Here is a 12,949-nt window from a genome sequence, read left to right on the forward strand (position 1 = left end):
CTTATCTAAAATATTATGGATAAAATATAAAAGGTTACTTACTTAATTAATAGTTTAGAATTTTTTTAAAAAAAAAATTGTAGAAGAAAAAGGAGGTATGAATAATAATTAAAAAAAATTGTTAATATAAAATATTTTTATATTTTTACCCGAAGTTTAAACTTTTGATGAAAATAGTATTTTATAGTCTTTGCCAATATTGTGGTGAAGCTTTTCCTAGTTCCTTCTGAAACATTGTATCAACTTTGATTTGTTTTGGAATATACTAATGCACGTGAACCACATATGCATTAAAGGTGAAGTCCAACCAAATTCTTTTCATTGACTAATAAATTCACAACTATTTTCATTTGAAACCTATCAAACAATTGTTGAAGAAAAATACTAATAAGTCCTATCAAATTCTTTTCATTAACTAATAAAATCATCATTGTTTTTTAAAGAAAGTTCAATTAATTTTGTATTCTTTGAAATATCCTTTTAAAATAAGAAATATAAATTTATTATTAATTATCTTACATTTACAAGAAAACTTACAAAATTAAGCGTAATCTCTCATCCTTTTTCCTATCTTAATAGATTATTCCACTCTTTCCGTATAAATTTCATCATTGTTACACAAAACAAAAGACACCACGAAGAAAAAAAATTTAATTTCAAATATTAAAAAATGATCGAGATCTTCACATCATACTTGAATTAATTTGTTATTTCTTTTTTTTCTTTTAATATAAGAATTTACATGGCATATGATTAAAAATTATTAAAAATACAATATAAGTTGAACAATCTAATAAAAAAATGATTTGGATCTATTAACATCATGTTCCAAATCTCATATGGGTAAAAGAAGAAAGAAAAAATAGTTAAAACTTACTAACTGTTGGTTATTGGGTTAGACTTGGTTCGCTCATGATGGATAGACCTACTAGTCCAAGTTATTAGAAGAGTTACTAAAAAAAAAAATTGTTTCCTCTAATCATATATAAAGAGATATAAATCATATGAAATATGATAAATTTTTATTATTGAAAGAGAATAGTTCTTTTTTTCTCTTCTCCCATCTTGACTCTCTGCATTGACTTGATAAAATTTATAAAGACTTTGGTTCTAGTAATTAAAGTGGCATTGAAGTAATTGATTCAGGAATAAGAAAACGAAATCTTACAAATAAGTTTTTCTTTTCGATTTGTATTCATACAGTTCGTTCATCAAATATGAAATTCTTGTACAAATTTAAGTATAATGTATTATAGAGATTCAATTCTTTATAGGCTAATGAGAGATGTGAGTTATTAGGTTAGACTTGGTCTGCTCATGATGGATGAGCCTGATCCAAGTTATTAGAGGAGTTACTAAAAGAAGTAATTGCCTCCTCTAATCATATATAAAGGAACATAACTCATATGAAATATGATAAATTTTTATTATTGAAAGAACATAGTTCTTTCTTTCTCTTCTCCCATCTTGATTTTTTACTAATAAAAGGTTTACATATGGAATGATATATTTACAATATCTTTTCATTAATACAAGATCTCATAGATAACGATTAACCAATTAAATAATATCATGTGGCATTAAAAAAAAAAAAGACTTTAGAGCTTCTACAAATCTTTATAAAAAGAGGGTTTCACTCTAAAAAAAAAAGAATTCTGTGAGATACAAATTTTTTTTCTAGACAACTACTTCAAGTAAGAAATCTCTCTCAGAAGCTCTCAAGTCTCTTTTATCTACGCTTGAAGTCTACAAAGAACCAAGTCCTGTTGTATCAAACCTAAATGTCGTATAAGAGTTCTTCAATAAAATATCTTCTTCAAGTAAATAAGCTCCCTGGAAATCTCTTAAGCCTGCTTTATTTATTTTTGAAGTCTACAATGAACAAAGCTCTTTTGGATTAAGTCTAAACAATTCATAAGAGTTATTCAATAATATTTTTAAAATAAATTAAAGGTACTTTTCAAACCATCAATCATCAAATTTTGCTTTGTAATATACACTTAAATTCATGTTCTTACAAAGCACAAATCCTGGCTTAATTTCACAAATAAATCAAAGTCATCACATATCAAATCGAAGAGAAGAATTGGAGGAATTTTTTTTGTAAGAATATTTTAAATAGAGATTATACTTAACTATATATTTAATAAAATCAAGTGTTTATGCACATGTGCTTAATTAATTTCAAATTCTAAAAATAATGTTTATAAATTTCTAGCGACTCCACTGAAAACATCTATACCTCTCATCTTTTTATCTCAATAAAAACTAGGAAGAACATATCACCATTGTCGCTTCCAAAAGCAATAAAACTACCCGATTCAACCTGTTGGATCAAGCCTAAATGCCCCAAAAAAGTTCTTCAATAAAATATCTTCTTCTTCAAGTAAATAAACTCCTTGAAAAACTTTTAAGCTTGCTTTATCTATTCTTGAAGTCTACAATAAACAAAGCTCTTTTGAATTAAGTCTAAACAATTCATAAGAGTTATTCAACAATATTTTTAAAGTAAATTAAAAGTACTTTTCAAACTATCAAATCATCAAATCTTGCTTTGTAATACACACTTAATTCATGTTCTTTCAAAGCGCAAATCTTTGCTTGATTTCACAAATAAATCAAGTCACCACATATCAAATTTAAGAGAAGAATTGAAGGATTTTTTTTTTATATCAGAATATTTTAAATAGAGATTATACCTAACTATATATTTAATAAAATCAAGTGTTTATGCACATATGCTTAATTAATTTTAGGTTCTAAAAATAATGTCTATAAATTTCTAGCAACTCCACTAGAAACATCTATACCTCTCATCTTTTCATCTCAATAAAAATTAGAAAGAACATATAACCATTGTCACTTTCAAAAGCAACAAAACTACCCGATTCAAGTTGCCAACACTTTGTCATAATTCAATTTTTTATTCTATTTTATTTTATCTTATGTTATTTTGTTATTTATAAAAATAATAAAAAATGAAAAAAATGAAAAAATGAAATAAAAAATGAATGATGAATAATTTCAAATTTGAGTCAAGACAACATAAATTGAAAGTTTGGGGATTTAATTAAACTTTGAATTAGTTTAATTAATCAAATGAAGAGTTTAATTAAAGAATTAATAAGTTTTGAGACTTAATTAAACTTTAATGTAATTAATGAATGCATTCAGGCACTTAAAAGAAAAAATACTAATGTTTTGGGCTGATTAGAGATAAAATTGCAAGAAATTAAAGTCCAAGAACTGTTTTGAAAATGGTGCTATACTTTAGGGATTCAGTTGAAATTAATGCAGGGGCATAATTAAAAATTGATTTTCATTGATTAAGGGACCCAATTGATAAATGTCAAAAGTTAAGAGGGGCAAATTGGAAATTTCGATTACAGGAGAAAGCGGCGCCATTTCAAAGCAAACCGTTTGTCTCCTTCATCCCATATCCCACATCCCACCGCTTCAGCAGAACATGGCTCCAGATCGTGGGTCTAGTCCCACACGATGCATGATTCTTGTTTTTCCTCATTCACACAAGGAATGATCCACGTTCCAGGGAAAGAAGGGGGCTGGGACGAGGAAAATTAGACGAGGACAGGGAAGAAGAACGAAACAGAGAGGGGAGGCACTGAACGGAAGGAAAAACCAAAAAAAACCAAGGGAGAGAACCCAGAACACTGGAGGAACGAAGAAAAGCCAGGGGAAATTCCAAGAAACAAAGAAGACCAGGAGAAACAGAGGGGACCGGGAAGACCAGAGAGATGGCCCACGAAACCAAGAATCACACAAGAAAGAGGCCGACACCGAGAACAAGGAAGAACCAGAGACAGAGGACGGAAGACGAAGAAGCAGAGGACAGAGAGAGAAGTAGTTATAGAGTAGAGAGAGAAAGAGAGTTAGAAGAAGGAAACCAGAAAGCAAAAAAAAAAACAAATAAGGCAGAGAGAAAGAAGACCAGAAAAGGAAACAAAACCAACGCAGAAGGAGAAAGTAGCATTAACCGGCCAGCCCTCCGTTACCGTCATCTTTATCTTCACTTACCGTCATCTTTCATCTTCAAGTGCAGCAACAGGTAAGCTGCGTTTCCCTCCCCTTTGATTTTAATTACTATGTTTATGTAGCAGGCGTGTGTGAGCAGTTCACGCACGCCTGCAGGTAATAAAAACAGGGCCAGCCGGATCTTCTCACAAATTCCAATGAGGATTCTCTCTATCCTCAAGGTCTCATTTGTGGTCTTCTTCCTTAAATCTTTGAAGATAGTTGATAGTATCACGATTGAATTCCTTTCTCAGTCTTTTCAGCTCATCTTCAGCCTTGACTCCATGTGCAGCTAATGAAAATGTTATGTGAACAGGTGGGATTTCTATCCAGTCTTCATCGGGCTTCTTTCCTTCAATCGAGGCTAATCTTCTTTCTTTTCTAACCTCGGCTACTCTTTTGTAATCTGCCCTTCGTAACTTTAAAAACCAAGCCAAACTACTGACCATCACACACTTCATTTTCAACAAATTAATCCTCTCAAACATTCATGTGGTCAGGTCATATTGGAATGGCAATACATGCTTAAAAAAGCATTTAGCAGCCATTCTTGCGAACTTTAGTGTAGGAGCAAATATTTTGAAGTCATAGTTGTCTTAATAAGTTTTCTTCTTTCCCTTGCATCCTCTTTCAACATTGTGGACGTTAGTTTCTGTTTTTCATTCAGTAAAACCATTTTTCTTGTTAGGGTCAATCTTACCATTCTAAATGGATTATTCAATTCTGTCGGCTAACTCATTTCAAGGTTATTTTTTAAATTTATTTTTTTAAAATAATAAAAATAAATAAATAAATAAATGCTAAAAATATAAAGAAAGTAAGTCGGAGAGGATTTAAAAAATACATAAAAATCAAGTGGTAATTTTGACAAAACCTGAGAGTGAAATTGAAAGTTAATTGTCAATTAAGGACTAAATTGAAGAAATTCAAGAGCAAGAAATAAAATAGAAAAGGCACCAAAATTCAAGGTTAAAATTGAAGTTTTTCAGAGATTAAATTGTATTAAATCAAAAGTGTTGAGTTTATGAGGAGTGTAATTGACATAAAACAAAAGATGAAGGACCAAATTAAAATTTGACCAAAACCTTAAAACGATACCGTTTTAGTAACAAAAGAAATTTATATAAATAAATAAATAAATAAATTATTAATAATAATTAAAAGAAAAATTAAAAAAATTTAAGGGAAAAAATAAATTAAGATATTCAATCATACAAAATAAAATATTTACTTAATTGTGTTTACTAAATTTATTTATTTAAATTAATAAAAAATAAATCTATATCCCAAAAAACTCATGATTAATAAACATAAATAAAATTAATTGAATAAATTCATAATAAAAAAATATTACACAAGGTCGAACATGTCAACATAATTATTTAAAATATTTTTTTTTGAAAAATAAACTTCATTTATATAAAACAAAAAAAGTATAATAAATTATATTATCAAAATCAATGTAAAATTACTATAACACCTCATTACCTTTTAAAATAAGACAATAATATCCTCATTCCAAGCCTTGAGAACTGCCAAATATTATGCAAGTCCACAATAGAATGTATCTTGGCTTACAGTGTATGTTCAGTAGAGATCCCAAACGATTTAGAGTTTTACTTCATTTTTATTAGTTTAACAGCTAAGGTGCTTTGGAGTGATGATTTAAAGTATTGAAATAGCTAAGATGTTTAATGAATCAAGTGTTGGTTTTATCAAGTGTCATAATTTAAATTTTAAATAAAAAACAAATAGATAAAAATATATTTAAGAATACAGTTAAAACAATACAAATTTAAAATTTAAATATGAAATTAAAGATGAAATTATCAGATTTGAGAATAAATTAATCAGAAATTAAAGAATTAATAAATTTAGAAATTTAATTAAAATTTTGATAAATTTAATTAATGAAATCAAAAGAATTAATAAGTTTATGAATTTAATTAAACTTTGATTCAATTAATTAAATATATTCAGGAATTTAATTAAAATTAATCTAAGGGCACAATTAGAAATCAATTATTATTGATGAGCATCCAAATTGTGAAGTTTAAACTGTTTAGGGACCAAAACAGATGCCCCTGGACACAACGGCGCCGTTTTGGATGCATCGGTCATTGTCTCCTTCGTTTCGCTCGGAGGAAGCCGGTTTACGGGGAAATTCAGCAGATCATGGCCAGGGGAATATACAGCAGATCACAGCCACTATGCCCACGATGCCATTCCTGAAGCCACGATCTCTCGCCTCCACGATGCCCGCCATTTCTGGAGGCCGGGACGCAAGACCTTCTCTGGCTTTATAAAAGCCAGAGAAAGGCCTCAAAACTGGGGGGATAGACGAGCGGGAGAAGAGAAGGGAGAAAAAGAGCTGAACCGAGGAGACGAAAAAAACGCAGGAGACAGAGAACGAGAGCAAGAAAACAGAGAGGGAGGGCGACCAAGAACAAACAAACTGGAGGGGCAGATCATGAAACGAAAGAAAAAGACGGGGGAAAAAAACAAAAAGAAAAGGCATATAGAGAGGACAGGGGACACACAGACGGAGACGGAGAAAAAGAGAGAGACCGAGAGAGACAGGGGAGACCGAGAGAGAGTGGAACCGAAAACATAAACCAGAGAAAACAAAAACCGGAGGCGACAATAAAAAAGCAAGGAAACTAAAAAGATAGCAGAAAAAGAAGAAGGACCCAGAATCAAGACCGTCAGAGAGAACCGGCATCATCATCATCTTCGTTCCTTCATCTTTAAGAAAAAACCCAGAAGCAAAGAGGAAACGAATGAAACGAAGACGAAGGAGTACGAGGGAAGAACACTGGGAACAGTGGCGGAGCCAAAAAAAAATTAAATGAGGTGATAAATTATAAATACTTGGTGTTATATATTATATAAATATGTGTTATATATAAAAACTTAATTTGAAATGTATCTACTAACTTATGTAAAATTAATTTAACAATGTTTTTAAAATAAAAAAATAATTTATATTATAATTTTTTTTGGATTTTTATATTTTAAAATTATTTAATATAATTTTATTATTAATTTCATTAAAAATATTCTTTCTTGGTATATATAATAAAATTTTCATTCATTTGTTTTTAAATGTTTTAGGAATTGATGAAATTATTTACAACAATTCTTTGTTAATTTGTTGTTTTACACAATTAGATTAAATATAAATTTTGATATATTTTTTAATTTTTTTATTATATTTCTAATTTTTTAGTTAGATAGTACTTCATTTTTAATTATTAATACATTGATTATCTTCATTTTTCATATGAAATTCATAACTAAATATATATTAATTCATCAAATTTTATTTTAATTTATATTCATATGTATATAATATTATACATATACATATTAATTTAGTAAATTTATAAATTATCATATTATTAAGAAATAAAACTAAAATTAAACAATAAAATAAAAAAACAAAGAAAACTTATCTAAAACATTATGCATAAAATAAAATATAAAATATTACTTAATTAATTAATGTTTATAATTTAAAAAAAAAATGTAGAAGAAAAAGGAGGCATGAACAATAATTAAAAAAAAAAGAGAGAAACTTTTTAAATTATTATATTAAAATTTTAATATAAAAAATATTTTTTAAAAAAAATAGAGGGGGCAATTGCCCCCTTAATTCCCATTGTGGCTCCTCCACTAACTGGGAAACAAAAAAAGGCAGAGCAAAAGAACGAAAAACAAAAGCAGAGGAAAGCCACCGAAACCAGAACTATTGTTGCTATTGTCTTCGGTATTTCCAGAACCAGGCAAGTAAGCTTCTCTTTCCCCGCTTTTCATTTTAATTCACTTCCTTTGTCTGCTCATGCACGCGTGATTTAGTTCACGCATGATTCATGTTGCACAGCCAGTTTACTAGCTTGGACCAGTAACTAAACCTGACTAGCTGGATTTAGCCCAGCTAATATAAATTATGCGGTGCTCAACTTAAAATAATATAAATATATATATATATATATGATTTTAAAAAATATAAATTTATTATTTTTATTCATTGAGAGTCAGAATAAAAATGCTGATTTAAATTTATTTCATTATATTTTATTTAGTTATATAAAAATAATAAATGTGCATGAAAAAATAAAATAAAATAAATTTATTAGTTTATTCACTAACACCAGAGTCAGGAACAAAATATACTACTTTAATCTTGTTTTGTTTTTATAGCTACGTAATATTTATCAATACTAGAGTTGAAAGTATTCATAGTTAAATATTCATTGGTGTCAGAGTTAGAAATATTACATGCAAACCATCGTAGCATAAACCAACAAAATATTAACAATTTATGACAAAATCAGCAATGCAACTTACCTCAGCTAGAATGTTCAAGGATGATAATATCTTATCTTTTATGTAACTAATTTCGTACTATAGAATCTTATTGGCCAGTTAGAGTTTCTAGTAATAATAATACTAGATGACGACTCCTTAAACAGATTATTTTCTATTAAAAAATAAAATACTAGAAATTCTTTTTTTTTTTCATGAAAATTTTTAAAACTACCGTTATGTCCGGTACTACACCCAGCATGGGTATTTCCTTTTTTAGTTATATACCTAACATGAATTTAATTTAATTGCTTTTGGTAGGATAAGTTTGGAACCTTATTCCATTCAATATTAAATTTTAATTTAAATGAACCTCTAAATCCAGTAACTTTTTTTTTTATAACTCCCGTGCATCCAAGAATAACTTTTAACTTTGAAAAACTTTCTCTATAAGAAAAGTTAATATAAAATATTTTTATAGTTTTATCTTTTCCTAGTTCCTTCTGAAACATTGTATCAACTTTGATTTGTTTTGGAATATACTAATGCACGTGAACCACATATGCATTAAAGGTGAAGTCCAACCAAATTCTTTTCATTGACTAATAAATTCACAACTATTTTCATTTGAAACCTATCAAACAATTGTTGAAGAAAAATACTAATAAGTCCTATCAAATTCTTTTCATTAACTAATAAAATCATCATTGTTTTTTAAAGAAAGTTCAATTAATTTTGTATTCTTTGAAATATCCTTTTAAAATAAGAAATATAAATTTATTATTAATTATCTTACATTTACAAGAAAACTTACAAAATTAAGCGTAATCTCTCATCCTTTTCCTATATTAATAGATTATTCCACTCTTTCTGTATAAATTTCATCATTTTTACACACAAAAAAAAAAACACCATGAAGAAGAAAATTAGCATATAATTTCAAATATTAAAAAATGATCGAGATCTTCACATCATATTTGAACTAATTTGTTATTTTTTTTAATATAAGAATTTACATGGCATATCATTAAAAATTATTAAAAATACAATACAAGTTGAACAATCTAATAAAAAAAAAAGAATTGGATCCATTAACCAGTCATGTTCCAAATCTCATATAGGTAAAAGAAGAAAGAAAAAATAGTTAAGAAGAAAGAAAAAATAGTTAAAACTTACTAATTGTTAGTTATTGGGTTAGGCTTGGTTCACCCATGATGAATAGACCTACTAGTCCAAGTTATTAGAAGAGTTACTAAAGAAAGTAATCGTTTTATTTAATCATATATAAAGAGATATAAACCATATGAAATATGATAAATTTTTATTATTGAAAGAACATAGTTCTTTCTTTCTTTTATCCCATCTTGACTCTCTACATTGACTTGATAAAATTTATAAAGACATTTGTACTGTGGAATATTATTTTGGTACTAGTAATTAAAGTGGCACTGAAGTAATTGATTCAGGAATAAGAAAGCAAAATTTTACAAATAAGTTTTCCTTTTCGATCTATATTCACACAGTCCATTCATCAAATATGAAATTCTTGTGCAAGTTTAAGTATAATGTATTATAGAGATTCAATTCTTTATAGGCTAGTGAGAGATGTTGGTTATTAAGTTAGACTTGGTCTACTTATAATGGATGAGTCTGGTCTAAGTTATTAGAAGAATTACTAAAAGAAGTAACCGTCTCCTCTAATCATATATAAAGGAACATAACTCATATAAAATATGATAAGTTTTCATCATTAAAAGAACATAATTCTCTCTTTCTCTTCTCCCATCTTGATTTCTGTATTGACTTGACAAGATTTACAAAGATGTTCGTATTGTGAAATATCACTTTGGTTCTAGTAATTGAAATAACACTGAAGTAATTAATCTAGAAATAAAAAAGTGAAATCTTAAAAGTTAGTTTTCTTTTCTAATCTACACTAATATATACAAAGAGCTGTTATGTGGGATGAATACTAAATAAAAAAAAATTTATAACATCATAACAATATCAAAAGTGTGGTTGTTATTTTTAATTTTAATTTTTTTATAATAAAAACAACCCTTTAAATACTTTCAATATTATTTTCATTCACATAATCATATAACCAATTATATGTCATTGTATTTGCCTCGTGACCTCTCGAAATCGAGTTTTCATCTATGCTAAACTAGACATAGCTAAAGAAAATATTTTGTTACCCAAAACATATTCATATTTGTATTCGTACATGTAGAAACAAAAAAACATTATCAATTAAATTTTGTTATATGTTATTTTTATTTTATCTTTGCAAGAAAAGATGAAATAAAATAAAATAAAAATAAATAATATGAAAAATAAATAAACCTTTATGTATTTTTTTACCAATAAAAGGTTTACATATGGAATGATATATTTACAATATCTTTTCATTAATACAAGATCTCATAGATAATGATTAACCATTTAAATAATATCATGTGGCATTAAAAAAAAGACTTCAGAGCTTCTACAAATCTTTATAAAAAGAGGGTTTCACTCTTAAAAAAAAAATTCTACGAGATACAAATTTTTTTTCTAGACAACCACTTCAAGTAAGAAATCTCTCTCAAGTCTCTTTTATTTATGCTTGAAGTTTACAAAGAACCAAACCTTGTTGTATCAAACCTAAATGTCCCATAAAAGTTCTTCAATAAAATATCTTTTTCAAGTAAATAAGCTCCCTAGAAATCTCTTAAGCCTGTTTCATCTATTCTTGAAGTCTACAATAAAAAAAGCTCTTTTGAATTAAGTCTAAACAATTCATAAGAGTTATTTAACAATACTTTTAAAATAATTCAACAATACTTTTAAAATAAATTAAAGGTACTTTTCAAACCATCAATCATCAAAATTTGCTTTGTAATACAAATTTAAATTCATGTTCTTACAAAGCACAAATCCTGACTTGATTTTTCAAATAAATCAAGTCATCACATATCAAATCAAAGAGAAAAATTAGAGGATTGTTTTTAAAGAATATTTTAAATAGAGATTATACCTAACTATATATTTAATAAAATCAAGTGTTTATGCACATGTGCTTAATTAATTTCAGGTTCTAAAAATAATGTCTATAAATTTCTAGCAACTCCACTAGGAACATCTATAGCTCTCATCTTTTCATCTTTATAAAAATTAGAAAGAACATATAACCATTGTTGCTTCCAAAAGCAACAAAACTACTCGATTCAAGTTGTCAAAACGCTGCCATAATCTAATTTTTTATTCTATTTTATTTTATCTTATATTATTTTATTATTTATAAAAATAAAAAAATAAAAAAAATAAAAAAATGAATGAAGAATAATTTAAAATTTGAGTCAAGACAACATAAATTGAAAGTTTGGGGATTTAATTAAACTTTGAATTAGTTTAATTAATCAAATGAAGAGCTTCATTGAAGAATTAATAAGTTTTGAGACTTAATTAAACTTTAATGTAATTAATGAATGCAATCAGGCTCTTAAATGAAAAAATACTAAAGTTTTGGGCTGATTAGAGATGAAATTGCAAGAAATTAAAGTTCAAGAACTGTTTTGTAAATGGTGCTATACTTTAGGGATTCAGTTGAAATTCATGCAGGGGCATAATTAAAAATTGATTTTCATTGATTAAGGGACCCAATTGATAAATGTCAAAAGTTAAGAGGGGCAAATTGGAAATTTCGATTACAGGAGAAAGCGATGCCGTTTCAAAGCAAACCGTTTGTCTCCTTCATCCCATATCCCACATGTTAGGTTGGTTGTCATTTCATGTAAGGCATCAACCATTGACAATTGATTGTTGGTAACCACCATTGTTGAATGAGCTAGAGTTGGTGGCCACCAATGTTGACAATAAACCAAGAAGAGCCTCCATGAATGCCTATAAATAGAGGCATATGATAGAGAGCAAAATAAGAGAGAGGAAGTAGAGCCAAAGATATGAGAAATATAGGAGAGAGTGGGCTGCCATTGCAGCACTAAAAAAAGAGAAATAGAGTGAGGTTGAGAGTTGCCAAAGAGGGGATAATTCCTCCTCCTTTATTGTTGTAAATCTTATACTCTCTCTACATAATGCAATGGCTTCTCCCGTGAATGTAGACGGTTTGCCGAACCACATTAAATATTGTCTCAGTGTACTTCTCCTCCTATGAACAAATATCAGTACATCACCTGGTCGGATTTCCCAACACCACATCCCACCGCTTCAGCAGAACATGGCTCCAGATCGTGGGTCTAGTCCCACACGATGCATGATTCTTGTTTTTCCTCATTCACACAAGGAATGATCCACGTTCCAGGGAAAGAAGGGGGCTGGGACGAGGAAAATTAGACGAGGACAGGGAAGAAGAACGAAACAGAGAGGGGAGGCACGGAACGGAAGGAAAAACCAAAAAAAAACCAAGGGAGAGAACCCAGAACACTGGAGGAACGAAGAAAAGCCAGGGGAAATTCCAAGAAACAAAGAAGACCAGGAGAAACAGAGGGGACCGGGAAGACCAGAGAGATGGCCCACGAAACCAAGAATCATACAAGAAGGAGGCCGACACCGAGAACAAGGAAGAACCAGAGACAGAGGACGGAAGACGAAGAAGCAGAGGACAGAG

This window comes from Populus euphratica, unplaced genomic scaffold (genome assembly GCF_000495115.2).
Source record: "Populus euphratica unplaced genomic scaffold, PopEup_1.0 scaffold213.1, whole genome shotgun sequence".
Lineage (NCBI taxonomy): Eukaryota > Viridiplantae > Streptophyta > Magnoliopsida > Malpighiales > Salicaceae > Populus > Populus euphratica.